The following is a 27,378-nucleotide window of genomic DNA, read 5'->3' as shown; positions in this document are numbered from 1 at the left end:
CCAATATACTGTATGGAGCAGCATTATATGGGGTCAATATACTGTATGGAGCAGCATCATATGGGGCCAATATACTGTATGGAGCAGCATTACATGGAGCCAATATACTGTATGGAGCAGCATCATATGGGGCCAATATACTGTATGGAGCAGCATGACAGGGGGCCAATATACTGTATGGAACAGCATCATATGGGGCCAATATACTGTATGGAGCAGCATGACATGGGGCCAATATACTGTATGGAGCAGCATCATATGGGGCCAATACACTGTATGGAGCAGCATCATATGGGGCCAATATACTGTGTGGAGCAGCATTACATGGGGCTAATATACTGTATGGAGCAGCATTACATGGGGCCAATATACTGTATGGAGCAGCATCATATGGGGCCAATATACTGTATGGAGCAGCATGATATGGCGCCAATATACTGTATGGAGCAGCATGACATGTGGCCAATATGCTGTATGGAGCAGCATCATATGGGGCCAATACACTGTATGGAGCAGCATCATATGGCACCAATATACAGTATGGAGCAGCATTACATGGGGCCAATATACTGTATAGAGCAGCATCATATGGGGAAAATATACTGTATGGAGCAGCATTACATTGGGCCAGTATACTCTATGGAGCAGCATTACATGGGGCCCATAATTCTGTATGGAGGTGGTCACTGTATTACCTGTATATTTCTGTATTACAGCATATATAGGTACTCTGTATATGCTGTAATGTCTCTGGTGATCACTGTATTACCTGTACACCGACACTATATACAGAGCTCCTGTGTATTATGTCACCAGTGGTAATATTAATGTTATTAGTATTGTGTTTTTTATTAATGATCAGTATTGTATTATTCGGTCACTGAGGTGGTAATATATGATCTGGTCATGGTGTGGAGGTATTTGTTCCTTGTACAGTATGTGGTATTATTCGGTCACTATGTGGTAGTAATACATGCTCTGGTCATGGTGTGACAGTATTATTCAGTCACTATGTGGAGGTAATATGTGGTCTGGTCATGGTGTGACTGTATTAATTGCCTGTATGTGGTATTTGGTCAATATGTGGTCTGGTCATGGTGTGGCGGTATTTATCTCTTGTATGTGGTGGTATTGGTCTTGGTATAGTGGATTGTGTTGTGTATGGAGGTCACTTGTTCCCTTTGATATCAATAAGGGGAAGATTCTTGATTTCCAATGGAGATTAAATACTTGGATGTTTAACGCCTCCCTGTCCTGTGGCTATTGCACAGTAGCAAATATGCACTTACAGGGGTTCTACGGTGAAAACAAGTAATCACCTCTCCTAAGGCCATGTTCACATGTTCAGCATATGGTCAGTATTTTACATCAGTATTTGTAAGACAAAACCAGGAGTGGGTGAAAAATGCAGAAGTGGTGACATCTTTCTACTTTACTTTTCCTCTGATTGTTCCTCACAAATACTGATGTAAAATACTGACCAAATGCTGATCGTGTGAACGTGGCCAAAGGATAAATAAGTTATTGAATGCTGTGACCTGGAGAATGTGCAACCTTTATCCCCATTAGTATGGAGCGGCAAGTACGACTCGACCACTGATCCATTTATTCCCTAAGGGGCTGCACTTGGCTTTTTCTGGAAGCCCCCAAAGAGGATGAATGGAGCTACGGTCAGACATACCACATGCCGCTCCATTTTAAAATGGGGATAAAAGTGTCCTGTCAGGGATAAAAGTTCCCCATTCTTTCAATCAGTGCGGTTTGCAATGCATAAGGAGAAAGGATTACCAGCTTCATGAATAGTTCAAAAAATAGGTTTCTTTATTGTGACAAAAGCTCTTTAAAAACAGATTCCATAGTCACATAGTGTAGCCAGGGCAACGCGTTTCGAACGCTAAAGATGCGTTCTTTGTCAAGACTACAGTAATTGTACATCCCAGTTATGGTGGCGCACAGTAGATGTGCAGGAGCCGCCTGTGATTTACAGTCGACGCTCCACTATAACAGGGATAACGGCTAACAGGTATGTGCATATAGCTGTAGGGTGGGCCCCTAGGGTCAATTTCCCCTGTGGGCCCCAGACACCCCAGTGTGACCCTGGATAAGGAAGATACGAGGGTTGTGAAGTAAGCCTGTTTAGCAGAGGTAAGGGCTGATTTGAAAGCGAGTGTTGCTTGTTTGAATGCCGAGAAGTCATCTTGCGAATGTGTTTTCTTCCAATGCCGCTCCATGACCCCAGGGCCGCCATCAGGGCATTACTACCCTTACTACTGTATGGGGCCAGGTGAAAAGAAGCAAGAAGGGGGGGCAGGCACGCTGGCAGCCCGGGGCCCCTCTCTTTGCTTCTTCTTACCGGGCCTCAGGGGTAACAGTTAAATGCCCGATGCACCCGGCAGACGGAAATGGGTGCTTTACCTTTAAGCAGCGGCCAGGTGCATCATGGTCCTGACTCCAATCTCCTGACACACTGCATGCTCATCTTTATTCCTGAGCAGAGCAGCATGTCTCGGAGGCGGTGGCTAGTGTGTGAGTAGCAGGAGGAGGAAGCTGCTGCTGAGTTTGGTGGTGAGTGGGGCCTGGTGGTGCTCAGAGGGGCCTGCTGATGGTGATGAGGGGGCCTGCTGATGGTTATGCGGGGCCTGCTGATGGTTGTGGGGGGCCTGGTGATGGCAGGACCCGCTGCTAGTGATGGGCGGCCTGCTGCTGGTGATGCAGGGGCCTGCTGATTGTGGTGGGGGGGCCTGCTGATGACGGTGGGGGGGCCTGCTAATGGTGATGAGGGGAGGCTGCTGCTTCTGGTGGTGAGGGGAGGCTGCTGCTGGTTCTGAGGGGAGGCTGCTGCTGGTGCTGAGGAGAAGCTGCTGCTGGTGCTGAGGGGAGGCTGGTGCTGAGGGGAGGCTGGTGCTATTGCCAAGGGGAGGCTGCTGCTGCTGGTGGTGAGGGGAGGCTGCTGCTGGTTCTGAGGGGAGGCTGCTGCTGGTGCTGAGGAGAAGCTGCTGCTGGTGCTGAGGGGAGGCTGGTGCTGTTGCCAAGGGAAGGCTGCTGCTGGTGCTGAGGAGAGGCTGCTGGTGCTGAGGGTAGGCTTGTGCTGAGGGGAGGCTGGTGCTGGTGCCAAGGGTAGGCTGCTGCTGGTGCTAAGGAGAGGCTGCTGGTGCTGAGGGGAGGCTTGTGCTGAGGGGAGGCTGGTGCTGGTGCTGAGTAGAGGCTGCTGGTGCTGAGGGGAGGCTTGTGTGGAGGTTGCTGCTGGTGCTGAGGGGAGGCTGCTACTGGTGCCAAGGGGAAACTGCTGCTGGGAGGAGGCTGGTGCTGGTGCCGATGGGAGGCTGGTGCTGGTTCCGAGGGGAGGCTGCTGCTTGTGCCGAGGAGAGGCTGGTGCTGGTGCCGAGGGGAGGCTGGTGCTGGTGTCGAGGGGAGGCTGCTGCTGGTACCGAGGAGAGGCTGCTGCTGGTGCAGAGGAGAGGCTGCTGGTGCTGAGGGGAGGCTTGTGGTGAGGCTGATGCTGGTGCTGAGGGGAAGCTGCTGCTGGTGCTGAGGGGAGGCTGTTGCTGGTGGTGAGAGGAGGCTGGAGGTGAGGGAAGGCTGGTGGTGGAGAGGGGAGGTTGCTGCTGGTGATGAGGGGAGGCTGCTGCTGCAGCTGCTGAGGGGAGGCAGCTGCTGGTGCTGAGGAGAGGCTGCTGAGGTGGTGAGGGAAGGCTGCTGATGTTGGTGAGTGGAGACTACTGGTGGTGGTGAGGCGAGGCTGCTGGTGATGAGGGGAGGTTGCTGCTGGTGATGAGGGGAGGCTGCTGCTGGTGATGAGAGGAGGTTGGTGCTGAGTGGTGGCTGGTGCCGAGGAGTGGCTACTGCTGGTGCTGAGGGGAGGCTGATGGGGAGGCTGCTGCTGGTGATGAGGGGAGGCTGGTGATGAGGGGAGGCTGCTGGTGGTTGTGATGAGGGGAGGCTGGTGGTGATGAGGGGAGGCATGAGATGTGGTTGTGGCACCCCAGGGGTCCGGTTGCCACAGTGGCATTGCCTCCCTCACAAGAGTTGATGCCATGCCTGGAAGCAAGCAGGAGTCCCCTAATCAGGTTTTACTAAGCATGCAACACTTTCCTGGCTCCAGACCAGCAAGGGGAGTCCCTCCCCTTGGCAACTGGGATCTGGGGGCGTGGTTAGTGAGACTTAGTGTGTGAGGAGTTGAAGTCAGGACATCGAGGAGAGAGGAGCTGGGGACTGGAGCTGCGCGGCAGCTCACCCCAGAAGAACCAGCACAGAAGAACCGGACACCGGAGTCCGAGGCTGTGGGGCACCGAAGGCCCAGCAGTAGAAACCGGAGGGCAGGAGACTGCAGGTCTCCTGGCCCCATCAGACGCCCAAAGGCTCAGCAGCACCGCAGGGTTCAGCACCGCCACGTGAGAGCGACGCACCAGCAAGGCCCGAGCTGCCTGCCATACGGGTGAGCACAGAAACGTTGCACTCAGGGACGAGGGCCGCGCACAGCTACAAGCAGCAGGGCCAAAGAGTTTAGTGTAAAGGGAAGGCCTCCAATTTCACCTGGCAAGGAGGATTCTTTACTTGCTTCCAGGATGCCCGGACTTCCACTTCTAGCCAGCACCCTAGTCCCGGCTTGTCTAATCACCACCAGTAAAGATAAGAGGAAACCGCCATTGAGTTGTGGATTATTGCTGCGCCATCAACCCCTGCACTACAACGTCCAGCATGACCCATAACATCTACACTGCCCTGGAGCTAAGTTCTACCTGTGGAGAGCCACACTATCCCTGCTGCAGTAACATCAGCTCCAGAGGACCTGCTCCGCAGCGGCGGCTCCCCTAGCCGCATACCACAGGTGGCGTCACAAACTTTATACAATCACCATAAATCCCCTATCAATAACCCCTGGGTCACGGACCGGGTCACCGCTACTGTGACATCCCCCAGCATTTACCGGCCCGGCACCAGGTACCCCACGGCCCAGCGGGCGCGTCATGGTATGATCAGACCGTGTTCTGTACACGGTCAGACACAGCCATTACATTATTCAAAGATCTATTGATTAAAATTAACTTTTGTTCGTGGGAAAACCCCTTTAAGTTCATGTATTAATTTGTCCACCATCTCAGTACATGATTATATGATACAATCATTCCCTCTTCTCCTGAAAGGGGGGAGGGGAGGGAATGATTGATATAAGTGTATACAGTGCATTGTGAAAGTATTTGGTCCCCTTGAACTTTTCTAACTTTTGCCACATTTCTGGCTTCAAACATAAAGATATAAAATTCTATTTTTGGGGGAAGAATCAAAAACAAGTGGGACACAATCGTGACGTGGAACGAAATTTATTGGAAATGTTAAACTTTTTTAACAAATTAAAAACTGTGGGAGTGCTGGCTTGTGGATTTAGACTGGACAACCCCTTTAACACTAGAACTACTGATGGAGTCATTTTGACTCCTTTCGTTTTTTATTTCTCTTCTGTGACTACATTTTTCAGAATTCCGGCTTGAAACTCGGTGACTTTTCCTCAAATATGATGTGAAAAAAGATTTTGTGAGAATAAATAATTTTGGTGAAAAATGTGCGCGTTTTTTTCAAAATTTACCAAGAACTACTGAAGGGAGTCATTTTGACTCCCTACTATATTTTGAGGTCCTTTTGTCACTAAATGTTGCTATAAAGTTTTGTGCATAATTTTTTCACTCTGTCTTATTTACCCTGATGTTCATATAGATGTAGTTCAATTTACATGTCAACTTTTCACATTTTCCTTGTGTTTTACCTGCTTGTATTACTGTGTAATGCTGAACAAACTCTATCTGATGAGGAGCTAGATGCATTCATTGCGATATTCTATGCTCGTGGAATATCTGGCACGAACCGTCACTCGATTAGCAGTATTTGGTGTAATGACTGGGGAATACCGTTTTGCAAAGCGACAATGTCTAGGGACCGCTTTGTTGAAATTATGAGGTTTCTCAGATTTGATGAGAAATCTACTCGATCGGAGAGACTGCAAACGGACAAGTTTGCTCTATTTTCTACTGTGTGGGACAGGTTTATTGAAAATTGTATTGCGTGTTACAAACCTGGCCCATACATAACGGTGGATGAGCAACTTTTCCCAAGCAAAACTAGGTGTCCATTCACGCAGTACATGCCTTCCAAACCAGATAAATATGGCCACAAATATTGGCTAGCTGTTGATAAGAGGAGCAAATATCTGGCAAATGGCTTCCCTTATCTAGGCAAAGATGACACACGCCGTGCTGAGGACCGTTTAGCTGACCATGTGGTAATGAAGTTATTGGACCCGTTTTTGAAAAAAGGTCGCAATGTTACAACCGATAATTATTTTACTTCAGTAAAATTAGCTAAACAGCTAAAAAGCAAAGGAACAACCATCGTGGGAACACTGAACAAGATAAGGCGAGAAGTGCCTAAAGAAATAAAATCCATGAAAGAGGAATTGTACAACACTAAAGTGTTTAGAAATGAAGACAATTTTACACTTACAGTATATCAAGGAAAGCCCAACAAAAATGTTGTCATTTTGAGTTCCGTCCATCCAGATGTTGTTGTTGCGTCTGATTCCGCTAAAAAAACTACAGAAACGGTAAAGTTTTACAATGAAACAAAATATGGAGTAGATGTAGTGGATCAGATGGCACGAAAATATACCACACGAACATGCACAAGGAGATGGCCTGTTCATGCATTTGAAAATGCCTTAGACTTTGCGGGTATAAATGCATGGATAATATTCAAGGAGATTACCCACCAAAAAATGTCACGCAAGGCATTTTTGCAAACGCTTGTGAGAGAGTTGAGTGGTCCTTATGTCACAGATAGGGAAAAGGGTTCCACGTCCCAAGTTTCTACATGCTCAGAAGTGATGGTTCAAACAAAATTTTGCCAGATCAAAGAAAAGTGCAAGAAAAATAGATCTGTCGGAAATTGTAAGACTTGTGGTAAGTCTTTGTGTGGGCAATGTACTGCCATAAATCAAAGGCAATGCCTAAAATGCGAAACACCAAATGTTTAGAAGATGAATTCTGCGCCATATTTTCATTTTTATGCTCCTCCACCTACATTTTCTCTGCTTTTTGTTCTTCAGTTGTTGTTTATATGTGTGCACTTGAATAAAAAAAAATGTTTGAAAAACGTTTATTATAATTATTGTTATTTTCTGTAGAAAAATAAGAAAAGCAGAAAAAAAACAATCAAAAGCATTACTGTTGGATCTCACAATAATAATACATTACAAAAAATATAATTATTAATAAATAACCACAAATGAAACTCTAAAAATAAACGAAAACAAGCAAGGAGTCAAAATGACTCCTTTCAGTAGTTCTAGGCGGGGTCACGAGTCCAGTAGTCCTAGTGTTAAGGCTCCTTCAGCCATCAGTGAATATCGGTCTGTGCTCGGACCGCAATGCATGGACTTGCCGCGGGTCTCCTGACCTCAACTCAGCAGCCTCACAGCATGTATGAGCATGCGGGTCAGCATGATTGGTGCCCAGTCCAAGCACTGCAGACTGAGAGCAGAACGATTTCTCACTTCCAGTATTTACACTGTCATAATAATAAAGATGTTTCCCAATCATATACAGTGCATTGCTGCAAGTTACAGGGTGGTTTCATGACTGCAGTTCACATCACTGCTGCAGCAACTGCTCAATGACTGCCGTGGTGTAGTTGTACTCTATAAAGAATTTTGGTAGCTTTTACACCACTTTTTTTTTTTTTCCAGTTCTATGCATATTTTTGTAGAACTGGTTTATCATTCTCTTATTTGCAAAAGACCTGAGACTGGGACGGAGATTTATCTTCCAACAAGACAATGATCCCAAACATAAAGCAAAATCTACAATAAAATGGTTCAAAAATAAACGTATCCAGGTGTTAGAATGGCCAAGTCAAAGTCCAGACCTGAATCCAATCGAGAATCTGTGGAAAGAGCTGAAAACTGCTGTTCACAAACGCCCTCCATCCAACCTCAATGAGCTCGAACTGTTTTGCAAGGAAGAATGGGCAAGAATTTCAGCCTCTCGATGTGCAAAGCTGATAGTGACATACCCCAAGCGACTTTCAGCTGTAATCGCAGCAAAAGATGGCGATTATTAACTCAAGAGGGCCGAATAATATTGCACGCCCCACTTTTCAGTTTTTAATTTGTTAAAAAAGTTTAAAATATCCAATAAATTTCGTTCCACTTCACGATTGTGTCCCACTTGTCGTTGATTCTTTCCAAAAAAATTGAATTTTATATCTTTATGTTTGAAGCCAGAAATGTGGCAAAAGGTAGAAAAGTTCAAGGGGGCCAAATACTTTCACAATGCACTGTATATGATTGGGAAACATCTTTATTATTATGACAGTGTAAATACTGGAAGTGAGAAATCGTTCTGCTCTCAGTCTGCAGTGCTTGGACTGGGCACCAATCATGCTGACCCGCATGCTCATACATGCTGTGAGGCTGCTGAGTTGAGGTCAGGAGACCCGCGGCAAGTCCATGCATTGCGGTCCGAGCACAGACCGATATTCACTGATGGCTGAAGGAGCCTTAAAGGGGTTGTCCAGTCTAAATCCACAAGCCAGCAGTCCCTCTGTGTCACTGACTGAAGACTTGTGAATCCACACATCGTAAGCACTGTGAGGATTCGCTGGTGTCAGAGCCAGGAATGGCAATCACTTGGCTTCAAGGATGTGAAATGCAGACTCCCAGCCAGAAGGGGGGGTGTGGAGATAGAGGGAGAACAAACAGGTGGGCAGGTGAATTTAAAGGGTTGGCTCTGCCGTGAAGTACCGAGTGGTGGGACTTTATTTGAACAGTCATCCTGTGCTGACAGAGTCCCTTTAAACATAAGTCATACTCATCTTCTGGCGTCTTCATCAATTTTCAGCACTGCTTCGGTCTTGCGGCGCCATCTTGTGAACGCAGCTTCTGACTGACTGGAAGTCAGAAGCTATGTCACAATCTCTCAATGCAAGTCTGAAAGCCTGAACGATGCTCTCATAGACTTGATCTGGTCATGGTGTGACAGTATTTGTCTCTTGTATGTGGTATTATTCAGTCACTATGTGGTGGTAATATGTGGTGTGGTCACAGTGTGGCAGAAAGTAGAGTTTTTCCAAGAGTGGTCGGTGGGACTGTGGAAGGTTTGAGGAGTGGAGGCGGAGCTGGGGTGAAGCCTGGGTGGAGTTTCAAGGGGGCCCCAAAATTTTGCCAGTATGGGGCACCGAAATTCCTAGCAGCAGCCCTGCACGACCCTGGACACTTGCCAAAGCTTTTTAGTGATGCTATTGTGCCAGTTTTGTCTATTGATTCGTCACACTCTGTCATGCATGAGAGGGGTAACCGAGTCAATAGCTGGTGCTATGCTAGAGTGGCATTGTAGAAGGCAGTGACACTGTCTGTGTCGTGGAGTGAAGATATGGATGTCAGTGGTAGAATAGAATTAGAGAGTGTGTGAGTGTGGAGACATGCAAGGTTTCTTCAGGGGTGTGCTATTTGCTGACATGGGTGACAGGTGAGGAGGACAGAGATGAGAAAGTGTTGGAATAATACATATTAATCTGTATGTGTATTGCAACAACTACTGTGCTGTTTCATATGTTGTGCATATTGTGAGGTTGTTAACAAAGTTTAGTTAAAAAAAAAAAAAAAAAACTCCCACAGACAGGATGCCCCCTCCTTCTCTTCCTGTGTTGTTGTTATATATCTGATTTGATTTCCTCATGCTGCAGTAACATCATGCTGTGCCTGTGCTGGATATAAATAAACCTACATTCTGTGTTCTAAACTCTGGATGTCACGCGGATTAATCCTCTGCTAACAGGTTATGGGCCCAGATGTACCAGAGTCCCAGAGTCACAGATCCCCAGAACACAGAGGAAAGAAAAGAAAGAAAGACAGCAAACTGAGAAGAAGCAAAGATGGCCACCAGCAGCAGCTCCATGAAATTTACAGTGCCAAGTCTCACTAACCAGAATTATCAATCCTGGAAATTCAAAGTGAAAATGCTGCTAATAAGAGAAGGTACGTGGAAATACACACAGGAGCCTAAACCTGACCCAGTGCCACAGGAGTGGACAGAGATGGATCAGAAAGCACAAAGTACCATATCACTCAGTATAGATGATGACCAGATTGTGCATGTGTGTAAATGTAATACTGCAAAGGAAATGTGGGAGCAGTTGCAAAAGGTACATGAGAGGATAAATTTAAGCAATAAGCTCTATCTCATGAGAAAGCTGTACCAGTCTAAGCTACAGAAAGGCCAGGATATGCAGGATTACATAAGAAGTGTTCTGGAAGTTGTAGAACGCCTGAGAGTCATTGGGGAAGATCTAAAGGACTTTCATGTGGCCGCATTACTGCTTAGTGGCCTTTCAGAGAGGTATGATACGCTTGTAACCGCACTAGATGCGCGTCCAGATGATGAGCTTACACTGGATTATGTCAGGGGGAAGCTCATAAATGAATATAAGCGAAAGGCAGAAGGTGTAAACAGTAGGACATGCAACACAGAATCTGCTTTACAGACACAAAACCTAACTGATAACAGGAAGCACATAAAAGAAACACGTGAATGTTTTGTTTGCAAGAAATCAGGACATTTGAAAGCTGACTGCAGAGTCTGGAAAGCTAGAATGAATCAGCTGAAAAAGCAAAGCAGTCATCAAAGGGTTAAAAGTGCTGTATCTGGAGAAAATGATTCTGTGAATACTGAAACTGCATTTACTGTCAGTGCAAATACATCAAAGCATGCATGGTGTATAGACTCTGGAGCAGCTAGTCACATGACTAATAACAGAGACTTCTTTTCTAAGCTTAACCAAAGTAAATCAGAGAAAGTGATTATGGCTAATGGTCAGTACATGACTTCAGAAGGCATAGGAGATGGTTATATTGATTGTCAAATCTCACCAACACAAAGCAGGAAGATCCCAGTAAAGGATGTGCTGTATGTGCCTAGTCTTGAAAGTAATCTACTATCTGTGAAGAAACTCACAAAACAAGGAAATGAAGTTACATTTAAGCATGATAGCTGCATCATCTCAAAGGAAGGTCACACACTAGTAGAGGGAAACATCACAGATGAACTTTATCAGCTGAAATGCAAAGAGTGTGTGTATACAGCGCAACAAGAAGAGCATAAAAACTGTATTCATGTGTGGCATATGCGTCTGGCACACAGAGACCCAGAAGCAATAAGAAAGTTAGTCCAAAAGCAACTAGCTGAGGATATTACAATTGATCTATGTAACCAGACAATGAAGTGTACTAGCTGCATCAAAGGGAAAATGTCTAGGAAAGCTTTTCCTAAGAGAATTAGTACAACAACAGCACAGCCACTAGATTTAATACACACAGATGTCTGTGGTCCAATGAGCACTCTGACCCCAGGGAAGAAGAGATATTTTCTCACATTTATTGATGATCATTCAAGATATACAGTTGTCCACCTGCTTCACAGCAAGAAGGAAGTTCCAGAGAAACTTGAAATATACCTAGCTGAAGTATATAATAAATTTGGAAGAATGTCAAAGATTCTACGTGCAGATAATGGGACTGAATATACAAGTAATGAGACACAGAGCATTTTAAAGAAAAATGGAATCCTATTTCAGACCACTGTACCGTACAACCCAGAGCAAAATGGTGTCGCGGAAAGAAGGAACCGAACACTATGTGAAAGTGGAAGAAGCATGTTATTTGATGCAAATCTGCCCACAGTATATTGGGGTGAAGCAATCATGACAGCTTGCTATCTTCAGAACAGACTACCAGGTAAAGCTACAGACAAAACTCCATTTGAGCAATGGAATAGCAGAAAGCCAAAACTACATCACATAAGAATATTCGGAAGTAAAGCATTTGTACATGTTCCCAAAGAAAAGCGAACTAAGTGGGAATCTCACGCTAAGGAAGGTATCCTGGTAGGCTACAGCGAAACCCAGAAAGGTTATAGGATTCTACACCCAGATAAAATATGTGCAAAATACAAGGACCTAAAAACACAGATGTACTGTCTGTGATATTAGATAGCCAAAATACTTCCATGTATTGTTGCGTCCAAAGATATTTTCTTCATATTTCTTCATATTCCCCTTTTTTTTTTTTTTTTTTTTCATAATTTCACCTTTATTTCCATTTTTATTTTCATAATAATTTTTTGTTTGGGCTTTAAGTGCGCTCTCGACCTGGGCCGTGGCACCACTGTGCGGTTTTGACCTATGAGGTATTTCCAGCTCATGAACCATTGGGGCAGAATATACGCGGTTAGTATATAGCGCGGTACATACGGTATGTGCCTGGATGGGTGTCAGCTACTGTATAACTTGGACATATGCCCTGGCCTGGGGTACTTATGGATGGGAGGGCTTCATGTCACCATCCAACACAAGATGTCAGTTGGTTACCTTGTGTGCCCCTTAATCGTCGCTCCGTAGTGTGCGGTTTTTCCTTGTCTGTGATGCGCACACCGGATGTGACGCTTGCGTGTCACGCCCGGCACCTGCGTTCCACATACCGGATGTCAGCTGACCGGAACCGGAAGTGACACGATCGCGAGTATAGCGCGACTAGGATTTAAAAGAGGACTTATCAGAGTGTCAAATGGCGCTGTCTGGTGAATGAGCTGCGCGATTGTGGGCAGCGTGCATACCGCATGTCTTCTCTTTTTTTCCCCTGATGACTAGCTAAGGCAAAGAAACGCGTCGGGAGCGGTATATTGTGATGGGCTGGTGACCCTATGAGACTTGGTCTGCCCCCATCATATGGAGCTATCTTGAAGTCTGAGAGCAGGAACGGATATCAAAATTGGTGAGGATGTTCCATTTCTATATATAGCAAGGTTAAATGGTTACCATTGATAGGGTTAATGTTTCTGCGTTCTCACATATTGAGACACAATAAGTTGTTATAGTGTCCCGTAGGCTCCATCATTTTCTTTTTGCCACACTTTCTTGGTTGCGTCAGAGATACAATATGCTTATATGACATATATCTATATCTTTGGACGCAACAATACATGGAAGTATTTTGGCTATCTAATATCACAGACAGTACATCTGTGTTTTTAGGTCCTTGTATTTTGCACATATTTTATCTAGTGGTAATAAATGTTAAGTTTTACATTTCTATAGCACTACACCTGCTTGTGTTTACATTTATTTTTTTGTGTAGTTATTTCTAAAACCCCTGCTGCTGCATTTTGATTCTACACCCAGAAACAAACTAGATCACAATAAGTAGAGATGTAGTGATTGATGAGAACTTTGTATCACCCAAGTTTTGTGACATCACGCCAGTAGTCCAGCTGAAGTCACAATTACAAGACAGCAACAAGGAGGATGTAGAGGTCTGGCTGGATTCTTCAACTAATGAAGGAACAACAGAAAAATCAGGTGAATCTGAAATCAGGAGATCGTCAAGATCAAGCAAAGGTATACCAGCTAAACGTCTATCCTACATTGTCAAGACACTACCTGAGTCAGAGCCGCAGTCATGGGATGAAATGCAAGCACTACCTGTCCATGAAAGAACAAAGTGGATCGATGCCGCTAATGAGGAAATCAAATCGCTTCATCAACTCCAAACTTGGAAACTCACCAAGCTACCACAGGGCAAAAAGGCAATCAAGTGCAAGTGGGTCTTCAAAACCAAATATGACTCAGAAGGTAAAGTCCACAGATTCAAAGCAAGGTTGGTCGCAAAAGGATATTCTCAAAAGTATGGCGAAGATTACGATGCTACATTTGCTCCAGTCACTAAACAGACCACGTTCAGAGCTTTGTTAGCTGTAGTTGCTGTACAAAAGATGTATGTCAGACATTTGGATATAAAAACTGCCTTTTTAAATGGTGACATTGAGGAGGACTTATACATGACTCAACCTGAAGGTTATGTAAAAAGAGGTCAAGAGAATCTTGTTTGCAAACTACAAAAATCTCTCTATGGTCTTAAGCAATCAGCAAGAGCATGGAACACCAAGATGAATAAAGTCTTGTTGGAAGACAAAATATACAGATGGAAAGTGGATGTATATTCTCTTATATGTGGACGACGTGATTGTTGTTCATCAAGACGACGCAGAAATTGGAAAAATGACTGAAATTCTGAATCAGCACTTTGAATCAAAAGACCTTGGAAGTGTGACATATTATCTAGGAATCCAAATCCAGAGAGAGGAAGATGGAAGTTTTCTTCTAAACCAAAGTGCAAAAATTAATTTGATTCTGAATCAGTTTAAAATGTCGGAGGTCAAAGGTATATCAACCCCAATGGAACCATCCTACCTGAAGCTGGAAGGAGAAGATGACCTGTTGCCTAACAATGAGAAATATCGTCAGGCAGTGGGGACACTTCTATACATATCAACTATGACTCGACCGGATATCACAACAACAGTTGGAATCCTTTGCAGATATGTGGAAAAACCGCGCCAAAGAGACTGGAATGCTGTTAAGAGACTTCTCCGATATTTGAAAGAAACGCAAGATGTAAATTTAAAACTATCTGCAGCAGGAGATCTAGAACTTACCGGCTATGTAGATGTGGATAGGGCTGGTGATTCGCGTGATCATAAATCCACAAGTGGATACTTGTTTAAAGTTGGAGAAAGTTCAATCTCCTGGTCTAGTAGGAAACAAGTGTCTGTTGCCTTGTCATCTACAGAAGCGGAGTATGTGTCCGCAGCCTATGCAAGCCAGGAGGTTGTTTGGCTAAGACAATTGATGGACGATCTTGGCAAACCGACAACTCAGCCGACGGTGATTTATGAGGACAACCAAGGATGCATTAAACTTGCATGCAGTGAAAAAATCAGTGATAGAACCAAGCACATTGACGTCAGACATCATCATCTACGTGATTTGATAGATCGTGGGATAATTCACTTTGTCTATTGTGAAACTGATAAGATGGTAGCTGACATTATGACAAAGCCATTGCCACGAGCTAGGTTAAAAGAATTGAGAACCACAATGGGACTAAGAGGATAAGTAGTTGTTGAGTGGGGGTGTTGGAATAATACATATTAATCTGTATGTGTATTGCAACAACTACTGTGCTGTTTCATATGTTGTGCATATTGTGAGGTTGTTAACAAAGTTTAGTTAAAAAAAAACTCCCACAGACAGGATGCCCCCTCCTTCTCTTCCTGTGTTGTTGTTATATATCTGATTTGATTTCCTCATGCTGCAGTAACACCAGACTCCATGCTGTGCCTATGCTGGATATGAATAAACCTACATTCTGTGTTCTAAACTCTGGATGTCACGCGGATTAATCCTCTGCTAACAGAAAGTGAGTAGATGGTGATGAGGTAGGGGGAGAGGGGAGGTTGTGAAGTTAGATAGGGAGCAGAGACGGGTGAAGATAAGGTCTAATGTATTTCCGTCTGTGTGGGTGGCTGAGGAGGAACATTGAGTAAGTTCAAAAGATAAAGTAAGACACAGGAGTTTGGAGGCTGCTGACTGGAGGGTGTCAGTAGGGATGCTGAAGTCACCCATTATGATAGTGGGAATGTCAGCGGAAAGAAAGTGAAGAAGCCAGGTGGAGAATTAGTCAATATAGGTAGTGGCCGGGCCCGCAGGTCGGTATATGACGGCCACTTGGAGGTAGAATAGATGCGGACAGAGTGGACTTCAAAAGAGAAGATAAGGGAGGTTAGAGGTGGGATTGGATTAAAGGTGCAGTTGGTAGAAAGAAGAAGACCCACTCCTCCGCCATGTATGTTGCCAAGGAGAAGAGTGTGGGCAAAGTGGAGGCCATCATAACACAGCGGAGCAAGGGAGGCAGTGTTGGAGGGTGTCAGCCATGTTTCGGTGAGGCCCAGGAAGGAGAAATTGTGAGAGGTAAGGAGGTCATGAATCACATGGAGCTTATTACAGACAGAGTGGGCATTTCAGAGTGCTCCAGAGAGAGGGAGCAGAGGGGTGGTCGTCAAGGACACAGGTTTTACATAGGAGAGATTGCGGTAATTCATATTAGGATGAGAGCGATAAGAGGGGGAATAAATGGGAAGTATCAGATGTGGGCAGGCTGACATTATGGGGAGGCAAACAAAGCAAATGCATGGGGCCCCCACTCCCTCAGGGGCCCCCAGTGGGGGCATAATGGTTGCGGTCACACTGGGGGCTGTGTTGGGGGCTCCTTTCCAATTATCAATGAGACAGGAGCTACGTCGTTCCTGCACTCTCAATAGAAACGGCCAGGCAGCGCTCCATCCCCTCCAGCCCCTGCCAGTGACTTTGGTCTGAGACTGAGCTGGGTTTTTTCTGCGCATGTGACAGGATGCTGAAGGAATCAGGTGAGGCGCTGACACGTACAAGTGTGTGAGGCAAAACCTGTGCCTCGTCCCAGCACTGCAGCCTCTGTCTGTTCCCTCTGACTCCCAGCTCATGGTCCGTGACTTGAAGCTTATCTTTTAATGTTCCATGCTATTATGGACAACAGCAAGATATCTTACTGAAAAGTGCAGCCGGCATTCCAGGCTGTGCGGTGGGCTGCCTTTTCTGCAATATATCTTAGTGGAAACTGTCAGACTGATGTCAGCTGAGCTCACCAAGCAGAAAACACTTTGGTAACTAGTAGCTGATGGAGCGGGGATGAGGGAGGCTGGGAGATAGGAGAGTGGGGGGTTGTCAGCAGGCTCGGACAGGCCTGGCGGGGTGCCAGGAAATTTCCCGGTGGGCCCCGGCCCCCTGCAGAGAAGGCAGAGGAGAATTTAAAAAAAAAAAAAGGAAAAAAAAAGTGGTCGCGGGCCCTTTAAGGGCGCGCGCACACACTCTCACCGCCGCCGCGATGCCCAGAACAGTAGCGGGAGTGGCCTGGGAGCAGGAGAGCCGAAGAGCAGAGCAGGGGCTGTACTGCAGCGTCACATTTAGCAGACAGGGCCACACGTCTGCTGAAAGTGACGTCACAGCGCGCCCTGCACTGCAGTCTCCCGCCTTAGGAGCGCTTCTGTACTGTACAGATTGTGTAATATAGTGTGTGTTTGTATGAATTTTTATGTATATGCTGCCTGCCTGTGTGTGTATATGCCTGTGTGTGTGTGTGTATATATCCCTGTGTATGTGTATATGCCTGTGTGTACAGTCATGGCCAAAAGTTTTGAGAATGACACCAAAATTATATTTTCCCATGATCTGCTGGCCTCTGGTTTTTATTAGTGTTTGTCTGATGTTTATATCACATACAGAAATATAATTGCAATCATATTATGAGTACAAATAGGTTATATTGACAGTTAGAATGAGTTAATGCAGCAAGTCAATATTTGCAGTGTTGCCCCTTCTTCTTCAAGACCTCTGTAATTCTCCCTGGCATGCTCTCAATCAACTTTTGGACCAAATCCTGACTGATAGCAGTCCATTCTTGCATAATCAATGCTTGCATTTTGCCAGAATTTGTTGGTTTTTGTTTGTCCACCCGTCTCTTGATGATTGACCACAAGTTCTCAATGGGATTAAGATCTGGGGAGTTTCCAGGCCATGGACCCAAAATCTCTATGTTTTGTTCCATAAGCCATTTTGTTATCACCTTTGCTTTATGGCAAGGTGCTCCATCATGCTGGAAAAGGCATTTTTGGGCGCCAAACTGCTCTTGGACGGTTGGGAGAAGTTGCTCTTGGAGGACATTCTGGTACCATTCTTTATTCATGGCTGTGTTTTTAGGCAAGACTGTGAGTGAGCCGATTCCCTTGGCTGAGAAGCAACCCCACACATGAATGGTTTCAGGATGCTTTACAGTTGGCATGAGACAAGACTGGTGGTAGCGCTCACCTCTTCTTCTCCGAATAAGCTGTTTTCCACATGTCCCAAACAATCGAAAAGGGGATTCATCAGAGAAAATGACTTTGCCCCAGTCCTCAGCAGTCCACTCCCTGTACCTTTTGCAGAATATCAGTCGGTCCCTGATGTTTTTTCTGGAGAGAAGTGGCTTCTTTGCTGCCCTCCTTGGAACCAGCCCTTGCTCAAAGAGTCTCCGCCTCACAGTGCGTGCAGAAGCACTCACATCAGCCTGCTGCCATTCCTGAGCAAGCTCGGCACTGCTGGTAGTCCGATCCCGCAGCTGAAACAGTTTTAAGATACGGTCCTGGTGCTTGCTGGTCTTTCTTGGGTGCCCTGGAGCCTTTTTGACATGCTTCTTCTTGAAGTTCTTGATGATGCGATAGATTGTTGACTGAGGTGCAATCTTTGTAGCTGCGATACTCTTCCCTGTTAGGCCATTTTTGGGCATTGCAATGATGGCTGCACATGTTTCTTTAGAGATAACCATGGTTAACTGAAGAGAAACAATGATACCAAGAACCAGCCTCCTTTTAAAGTGTCCAGTGATGTCATTCTTACTTAATCATGACTGATTGATCGCCAGCCCTGTCCTCATCAACACCCACACCTGAGTTAATGGATCAATCACTAAAACGATGTTAGCTGCTCCTTTTAAGGCAGGACTGCAATGATGTTAAAATGTGTTTTGGGGGTTAAAGTTCATTTTCTGGGCAAATATTGACTTTGCAAGTACAGTAATTGCTGTTAAGCTGATCAATCTTTGACATTCAGGAGTATATGCAAATTGCCATTACAAAAAATGAAGCAGTAAACTTTGGAAAAATTACTATTTGTCTCATTCTCAATACTTTTGGCCATGACTGTATGTGTATATGCCTGCGTGTGTGTATATTCCTGTGTGTGTGTATATGCCTGCATTTGTGTGTGTATATGCCTGTGTGTGTACAGTGTGTGTATATGCCTGCCTTCATGTGTGTGTGTGTATGCCTGCATGTGTGTACAGTGTGTGTGTATATGCCAATGTAGCACCCTGAGGATTCGGCTGCTACAGGAGTATTGCACCTCAACCCAGAGGTGTGATATTCCACTCCCGGGCAAGGATGGAGTGTGGAACTGAGCTCGGTAGGCTGCATGCACTACACACATCCCATTTCCGAGGAGCAGACCGACGGTACTCCCACTTAGAAATGTGCAGGTACGACCGAGTCTGTTCCTGGCTGGAGTGGGAGGGGGGTGGTACATCCCAAGTAGTGTAGGGGCAGATAGGGGGAGCAGCCTGGGTAAAGTTAGGAGCTCATTGGGTGCTGGTCACCTGAGCTCACACATAGAGGGTGTATATAAGGTGGGCACCAACTAAGATCAGGGTCAGATGCAGAGGATCAGATGCAGAGAGTCAGTCAGCTGCAGAGAACAAGTCAGGAGCAGAGGAGAGAAGAAAGACAAAGACCCAGAGTGAGAGAGGAGAAAAGAGAGAGACCCAGAGCACAGAAGAGAAGGACTCTGAGATCCCAACTAAAAGCACCGGGTGAAGAGTCGGCATCAGGGTACCGGAACCCAAGCTGGTGGGGGTAAAAACATTCCCCAGCCAGAGACCGGAGGCCGTGGGCAGCGTCTGCCACGGTCACCCATCACATCCACCCCGAAGGCACACCACATGAAGGGTCAGGGAACCCAGGGCCAAGGGTGTCCCAACAGAAGGCCCGAGGGAGCTGGACCTAGGTGGATTACTGGTGGGGACGGCCAGAGAACGGGACAGAAAGAGAGCTCAGGGCCGCGCTCCGGACTTGTTTGGGGGTTGGCTGGATCCAGGACCTGGTGGACGCAGCACGGCTCGGGTGGTCACTAGCAGCTGGAGTGACCAGTACAACATCTGCAGTAAGTAAACACCCTTAACTGCACAACCCGACTCTGTCTTCACTGCCGTCTGCACTACACCACCACAACCCCCATCCTCTGCGCCTGTCCCCTCTGAGGCTATACCCCTCCCGTTGGGGGTTATCCCACCAAGCTGCGCATCCACCATCAGCCTCAGCGGAACCTGCTGCAGCGGCGGCCACAGTGACCGCATCACAACGGGTGGCGTAGTCGACACAAAAGAACTCTTAATAACATCTGTAGGACTGCCACATACAACTGAGTTTGACACCCTGGGCACGGACCGGGTCACAGCCACTCGGAAGACTACAACTCCCATCTGATCCGGTGCCGGGTATTCCCCTCAAAAAGGAATATGTCCCAGGGGGTGCGTCAACTTTGGCGTAGTCGGCAGGATTACGTGCCCGCAACACCCGGGTACTGCGTGCCTGAAGAAAGGTGCAAGTTTACCTCAGAAAGAAGTCTCCCGCCGGTTCCGGAGGGTCCACGCCATCGGACTCCATCACCAGTCGTTTCCCGCCGATTGTCCGCCATTTCCAGCTTGTTCCCGCCATCTGCAGAGTTTCCCGCCACTGGGCGACGCTTCCCGCCAAATCCGAAGATTTCCCGCCTTGGAAGAGCAGCGGACGCCATTATGGGCGTGCCAAAGGAGGGCGAGAGGCCGCCTCCCATCGTGGGCCAGGACAGAAAATGGCGCCAAAAGTGGAAACCGCCCCCACCAACAGAGACTGTGATGCTGGAGGTGTCTGTCAGCGTGAAAGAACTACCCCTGGAGCTGACAGTCACCGAGTTGCCCCGGGACCGCCCTCGAAGTGGGAGGAGACGAAAGAAAAGAGCGAAGATGGGTGCCGCTTGGAGCAGTCTGGAGCGAGTGCACCCGGAGGCAAGTAGCCTGGAGAAGAATATCGGAGGAGCTCACCCGGAGATGTCCAGAGAGCAGAGCAGCACCGGCCCGCTGGCCAGGAGCCTGCTGGAAGAAGAGCAGAGCAGCACCGACCCGTTGGTCAGGAGCCTGCTGGACACCACGACCCCACTAGGCCTAGTGGAGGTCCTTGCACAGCTCCCCCGAGACCGGGAGTGTGCACAGACTGCCCTGGAGGGCCTCGCACGGAGGATGGCCCGGGTACAGCGCGAGATATTGGCGGAATGGAGCCGGGAGATGGCCCAGCAAGCTGAAACCAAGACGCAAGCTGAAACCAAGACCCGGAGCACGCCAGCCGAGATGAGGAAGGAGACCGCCTCTGAGGATGGCGCGGGAGGACCCAAGGCCGGAGACGGCGCCGAGGAGGGAGCCGAACGCATGGAGGCAGGTAAAGGGGACGCCTATACCCCAAGCCGTGACACCGCTTACCTGCCCCAGCTCCCCGTCGCAGAGCCCGAAAGTCCCCCTGCTGTGCCCGAAAACGCCATGTCACCGACGCAGACTAGGCCCCAACCGGAAGCCGCCGCCGCGACCCCTGTGACGTCACACGCCTCGACCCTGAGCGTGACCAAGCAGGAAGTACCACCAGCCTGGTCGCAGGGCCTAGAATTCCCGGGCGCCGCAACACCAACAGCGCCCCCTACCTCTGCGGAGCCTCCGGCCTGGTCGCAAGGCCAGGTAGCCCAGGGCGCCGCCGTATTAACGGTGCCCTTCACCTTCCAGGTGCCCCAGGCCTGGCCGCAAGGCCTGGGCAACCCGGGCGCCACCACCACCGCGCCCGCACCCGTAAAACCAAGGGTGCCGCGTCTGGGAGAGGACTTGTTTGCCCAGCACACGTGGCCGGACGGGCAGCCTTTCATCTGGCCCCAGAAGTATTACGAACTGGAGCACCAGAGGAGGGTTGGGGCCATGTGTGCACCCCTGATTCCGGCTCCGAAGCCCGTAATAAGGATCTCGCCCCCGCTAGCGGAAGCACAGTTTGAGTGGGACCCCACCGGAGAAGATCTAATGGGGTTCACTCAGGAAACTAGGGCAGCTGCAGCAGAGCGTGCGGAGTGCTGCCGCCAACAGCTCGAGGAGTTTGCGAGGGAGCGGAGAGAGAGGCGGGTCCGGGAACAACAGGCCCAAATAAGGAGCGCCGAGCAAAAGAGCCGGACCAGGAGGGACCCCCGTGCAGCGCACAGTCCCCGTACCACCGGGACTGTAATCAAGTTTAACCAGCAGCACGGGTGGGGCTTCATCAGAGACAACAACACCCCCGGCGACGTCTTTGTCACGCGCAGATACGTGGAGTCCCATCTGCCGGAGGGGCACAGAGGTCGTGACCTCTACATCGGAGACGAGGTCACCTTCACCCGGCACAAGTGTGCCAAAGGACCTTACGCCCTCCACGTACACCGCCTGACGGAGGAGGAGTTGCGGTGCGAGGAGGAGGAGCAAGAGGACCCGGACGGGTCTGAAGTAACAACCAGCTGTAAGCAAAGAGCAGGAGGAAGACGCCGTTGAGTGCGGCAGAGAAGTGATGTAAATAGTTACCCGACCGGGTACCAAAGAAACTGTTGATACTTATATATAGTCCCCGTTGGGACCAGCTGAGTGAACTGTTTACCCGTTAACCCCTTAATCCCACAGGCTGAGGACTGTGAGCAGCCATTCCCTTCCCTCTACCTGGCCGAGGATTGAGAGCGGCCAACTCCCCTGTATATAGTTGCGCTTCCTAAAGCGCCCCCTACCGGTTTTATAGAAAACCAGTTTTTCTAAGAGACTGTCGCACTTTTCCCGGACACACGTTGCACAGTGTCCGGAGGAGGAACCTGAAACAAGAGACGACGAGAATGTTTATATGAAAAGTTTTATATATATATAATGTTTTATATGTTTTATTATGTTCATATGAAAAATTTGTATGTTTTGGTGATGTTTTTTGTCTTTACAGCCCGAGGACGTGCTGTGATTTACCAGGGGGGAATGTAGCACCCTGAGGATTCGGCTGCTACAGGAGTATTGCACCTCAACCCAGAGGTGTGATATTCCACTCCCGGGCAAGGATGGAGTGTGGAACTGAGCTCGGTAGGCTGCATGCACTACACACATCCCATTTCCGAGGAGCAGACCGACGGTACTCCCACTTAGAAATGTGCAGGTACGACCGAGTCTGTTCCTGGCTGGAGTGGGAGGGGGGTGGTACATCCCAAGTAGTGTAGGGGCAGATAGGGGGAGCAGCCTGGGTAAAGTTAGGAGCTCATTGGGTGCTGGTCACCTGAGCTCACACATAGAGGGTGTATATAAGGTGGGCACCAACTAAGATCAGGGTCAGATGCAGAGGATCAGATGCAGAGAGTCAGTCAGCTGCAGAGAACAAGTCAGGAGCAGAGGAGAGAAGAAAGACAAAGACCCAGAGTGAGAGAGGAGAAAAGAGAGAGACCCAGAGCACAGAAGAGAAGGACTCTGAGATCCCAACTAAAAGCACCGGGTGAAGAGTCGGCATCAGGGTACCGGAACCCAAGCTGGTGGGGGTAAAAACATTCCCCAGCCAGAGACCGGAGACCGTGGGCAGCGTCTGCCACGGTCACCCATCACATCCACCCCGAAGGCACACCACATGAAGGGTCAGGGAACCCAGGGCCAAGGGTGTCCCAACAGAAGGCCCGAGGGAGCTGGACCTAGGTGGATTACTGGTGGGGACGGCCAGAGAACGGGACAGAAAGAGAGCTCAGGGCCGCGCTCCGGACTTGTTTGGGGGTTGGCTGGATCCAGGACCTGGTGGACGCAGCACGGCTCGGGTGGTCACTAGCAGCTGGAGTGACCAGTACAACATCTGCAGTAAGTAAACACCCTTAACTGCACAACCCGACTCTGTCTTCACTGCCGTCTGCACTACACCACCACAACCCCCATCCTCTGCGCCTGTCCCCTCTGAGGCTATACCCCTCCCGTTGGGGGTTATCCCACCAAGCTGCGCATCCACCATCAGCCTCAGCGGAACCTGCTGCAGCGGCGGCCACAGTGACCGCATCACAACGGGTGGCGTAGTCGACACAAAAGAACTCTTAATAACATCTGTAGGACTGCCACATACAACTGAGTTTGACACCCTGGGCACGGACCGGGTCACAGCCACTCGGAAGACTACAACTCCCATCTGATCCGGTGCCGGGTATTCCCCTCAAAAAGGAATATGTCCCAGGGGGTGCGTCACCTGCATGTGTGTGTGTATATATACCTGCATGTGTGTATATGCCTGCATGTGTGTGTGTGTGTATGCCTGCATGTGTGTGTGTGTATATGCCTGCTTGTGTGTGTGTATGTATGCCTGCATGTGTGTGTGTGTATATGCCTGCATGTGTGTGTGTGTGTATATGCCTGCATGTATGTGTGTTTGTGTATGCCTGCATGTGTGTGTGTGTATATGCCTGCATATGTGTGTGTGTGTGTGTGTATATGCCTGCTTGTGTGTGTGTGTATGTATGCCTGCATGTGTGTGTGTGTATATGCCTGCATGTGTGTGTGTATATGCCTGCGTGTGTGTGTATATGCCAGCATGTGTATGTATTTGAGTGCCTGCATGCCTACGTGTATATGTGTCTTCACACGTTTGTGCGTGCTTCCCTGCTTGTCTGCATTTTTGTGTGTGATTGTCTGAGTGTGTCTGTGCATGATTGCGTGTGCATTTCTGTGTGTGCTTGCCTGCGTGTGTACGTGTCCCCATTTCTGTGGGTATGTGTATCTGCGTGTGTATATTAGGGCTCTTTCACATGTCCTGATATTTACGGGACTGGAGATATGTGTCCACCTGTGTGTCATCCGTGTGACACATACCAGTGCTTGGGAATCAGTGTACAGTTAACGCTGTTCCCAAGAGCCGGGTGCTGAGCGCTTGCCCTCATCATGGATCCCTGCCGGCACTGCGATCAGCAGCAGCAGGGTCAATGATGAGAGTAGTAGTCAACTCCCGCCGTGTCCAACTGTAAAAATAGGAATAAAATTAAAAAATCCTTGTACTCACCTCTCCTAAGTGTCACCCGCTGTAATCTGTGCGAGCGCTCACGCCGAAGAGAATGACTTCTGCAGCGAGCGGGCCTCGGAGCTGCACTCAGTGATTGACAGGGCACCGCTTGTTGAGCGCAGCTCCGGGGTCCACTCGCTGCAGGAGTCATTCTCCTCGGCGTGAGTGCTCGCACGGATTACAGCGGGTGACTCTTAGGAGAGGTGAGTATAAGGATTTTTTTTATTTTATTCCTATTTTTACAGTTGGACACTGCTGGAGTAGACTACTACTCTCATCATTGACCCTGCTGCTGCTGATCGCAGCGCCAGCAGGGATCTATGATGAGGGCAGCGCTCAGCACCCAGTGCTTGGGAAGAGCACTAACTGTCATCAGTGTGCGGGACGTTTTGCGGCCTGTGCAGCAGGTAAAAAACAGACATGTCAGCGTGTTTTGCCCATGGACACCACATGGTCTGTGGAAAGTGGAAACACACTGACGTGTGCACATTCATTTGAATGGGTCTACGTGTACCAGTGTCTGTGGTACATGAGGAAACTGTCACCGCATGTACTGACGTGTGAAAGAGCCCTTAGTATGTGTCTGTGTGCGCTTGTTTTCGTGTGTGTAAGCGCGCTTCTGCATGTCTGTGTGGTCTTCCGATGATTTATTATATTTGGGGAGAGAAATTTTAGGAGACAAAATGGGGAGATGTGTGAAGAAACGGTATGGTGAACTAGAGGAGGGGTGGGAATGAGTGCAGGAACAGAATGGGGAAGGGGGATGTATAAGGAAACAGTATGGAGAGTGGGGGAATAGTGTGAGGAGACAGTATGGAGGGAGAAAAGTGTAAGGTGACACAGCACAGAGACTAGGTAGTGAGGGGGAAGGTATAGAGATGCGGCAGTATAGGGGAAACAGTGTGAGGGCACAGAAAGGAGGTAACAGTATGCTGAGGAGGGGGAGTGTGATGAAGGGGCACAGTATAGAGACTGGGTAGTATAGGGGGGACACAGTGTGAGAGGACAGTGTGAAGAGGGGGCCCAGTATGGTTAGGAGAGGACAGTGTGGAGAGCATGTACCATAAGAGTGGTAGAGTGTATGTCATATTTTGTGCAGGAAGCATTGTAAGAGTTAGGTTTATTTAGGGGCTCAGTGTAGATATTTTTATTCAGGAGCATCATAATGACACTGCTATCTTTAAGGGCATCGTGTGGGGATGTGCTGCAGAAGACCGGAGAAGATGGAAGTCTGCAGAGACGAGCTGTGGAACTCATCATGGAGTCTGGACAAGAGGAAGAACAGAAAGAGAACGACTCTAATCAGAGAAGCCGTCTCAGGTAAGATACCTGCATGTAAATGTTCATTTGTGATCCTGCCTGTGTCTCATCAGTAATGTGGTTCCTGTATGGTCTGCAGTCTGATGATGACTGATAACTCCCAGTATCTCTATTGTTAATTACATACTGGGAGTTGTAGGTTTATGCGATACAAAGATATATGGGTCTGACCTGACATTACAATTGATGGTGGTTCAGATGATGTATTCGTGTACTGATGTGTATGTGCGCGTCTGCGTGTTTGTGCGTGTCTGCGTATCTGGAATAATATGTATTTTTGTAAGATGCGTGTATGTAACTGTGCATTGTGGTGTGTAATAACATTCATATGCTTGAGGCACCTTTACTAAATCTGTTAGGACTCACTCACATGTGTTAGGGAATTCCATTTGTCTTTCCACATTTAGGAACAGACAAGTGAAATATGCTAACCCTGACAAAACTGTCACCATAGGGATGTGCTTGTATGGACACGGGTTCAGGAGCTGAGCCTGCTCCATACTGGGCAGATGTCGGCTGTGTTACATAGCCGGCGTCTGCCTGTAACAGCAGTGATCAGAGCTCGCCTTGATTGCTGCTGTTTTGAGTATTTAAGTGCCCTTGTCAATCACTGACAGCGGCATTTAGATAGCACAATGGCCGGTGCATGTGTAGCACCCTGAGGATTCGGCTGCTACAGGGGTATTGCACCTCAACCCAGAGGTGTGATATTCCACTCCCGGGTAAGGATGGAGTGTGGGACTGAGCTCAGTTAGCTGCATGCACTACATACATCCCATTTCCGGGGAACAGACCGATGGTACTCCCACTAGAGAAATGTGCAGGTACGACAGTGTCTGTTCCTGGCTGGAGTGGGAGGGGGGGTGGAACATCCCAGTAGTGTAGGGGCAGATAGGGGGAGCAGTCTGGGTAATGCTAGGAGCTCATTGGGTGCTGGTCACCTGAGCTCACACATAGAGGGAGTATATAAGGTGGGAACCATCTTAGAACAGGGTCTTTGCAGAGGAGCCTTTGTAGAAGGCTGGTCAGTCGGTCAGTCAGTCTGTCAGAGTGTAACTTGAGGAGCAGAGCAGAGAAGCGGAGCAACTCCAAGGCCCAGAGAGAGAGAGAGGAGAACGAAGGACCCAGAGGGGGAGAAAGAAGGAACTCTGAGAGCCCAAATTAGACCAGAGGGTGAAGAGTTGGCAACAGGGTACCGGATCCCAAGCTGGTGGAGGCTACAGCACACCTCAGCCAGAGACCGGAGGTCGTGGGCAGCATCTGCCACGACCACCCACTAAATCCACCCAGAAGGCAGACCAAGAATAGGGTCAGGGAACCCAGAGACAAGGGTTTACCACCAAAAGGCCCGAGGGAGCCGGACATAGGTGGATCCCTGGTGGGGACGGCCAGAGACGAGGACAGGACAGAAAGGGAGCTCAGAACCACGCTCCAGAACTACTTGGGGGTTGGCCGAGTCCAGGACCTG

The sequence above is a fragment of the Phyllobates terribilis genome, unplaced genomic scaffold (genome assembly GCF_046119375.1).
Source record: "Phyllobates terribilis strain yellow unplaced genomic scaffold, ASM4611937v1 Scaffold_167__1_contigs__length_4167997, whole genome shotgun sequence".
Lineage (NCBI taxonomy): Eukaryota > Metazoa > Chordata > Amphibia > Anura > Dendrobatidae > Phyllobates > Phyllobates terribilis.
This window is presented reverse-complemented; position numbering follows the sequence as displayed.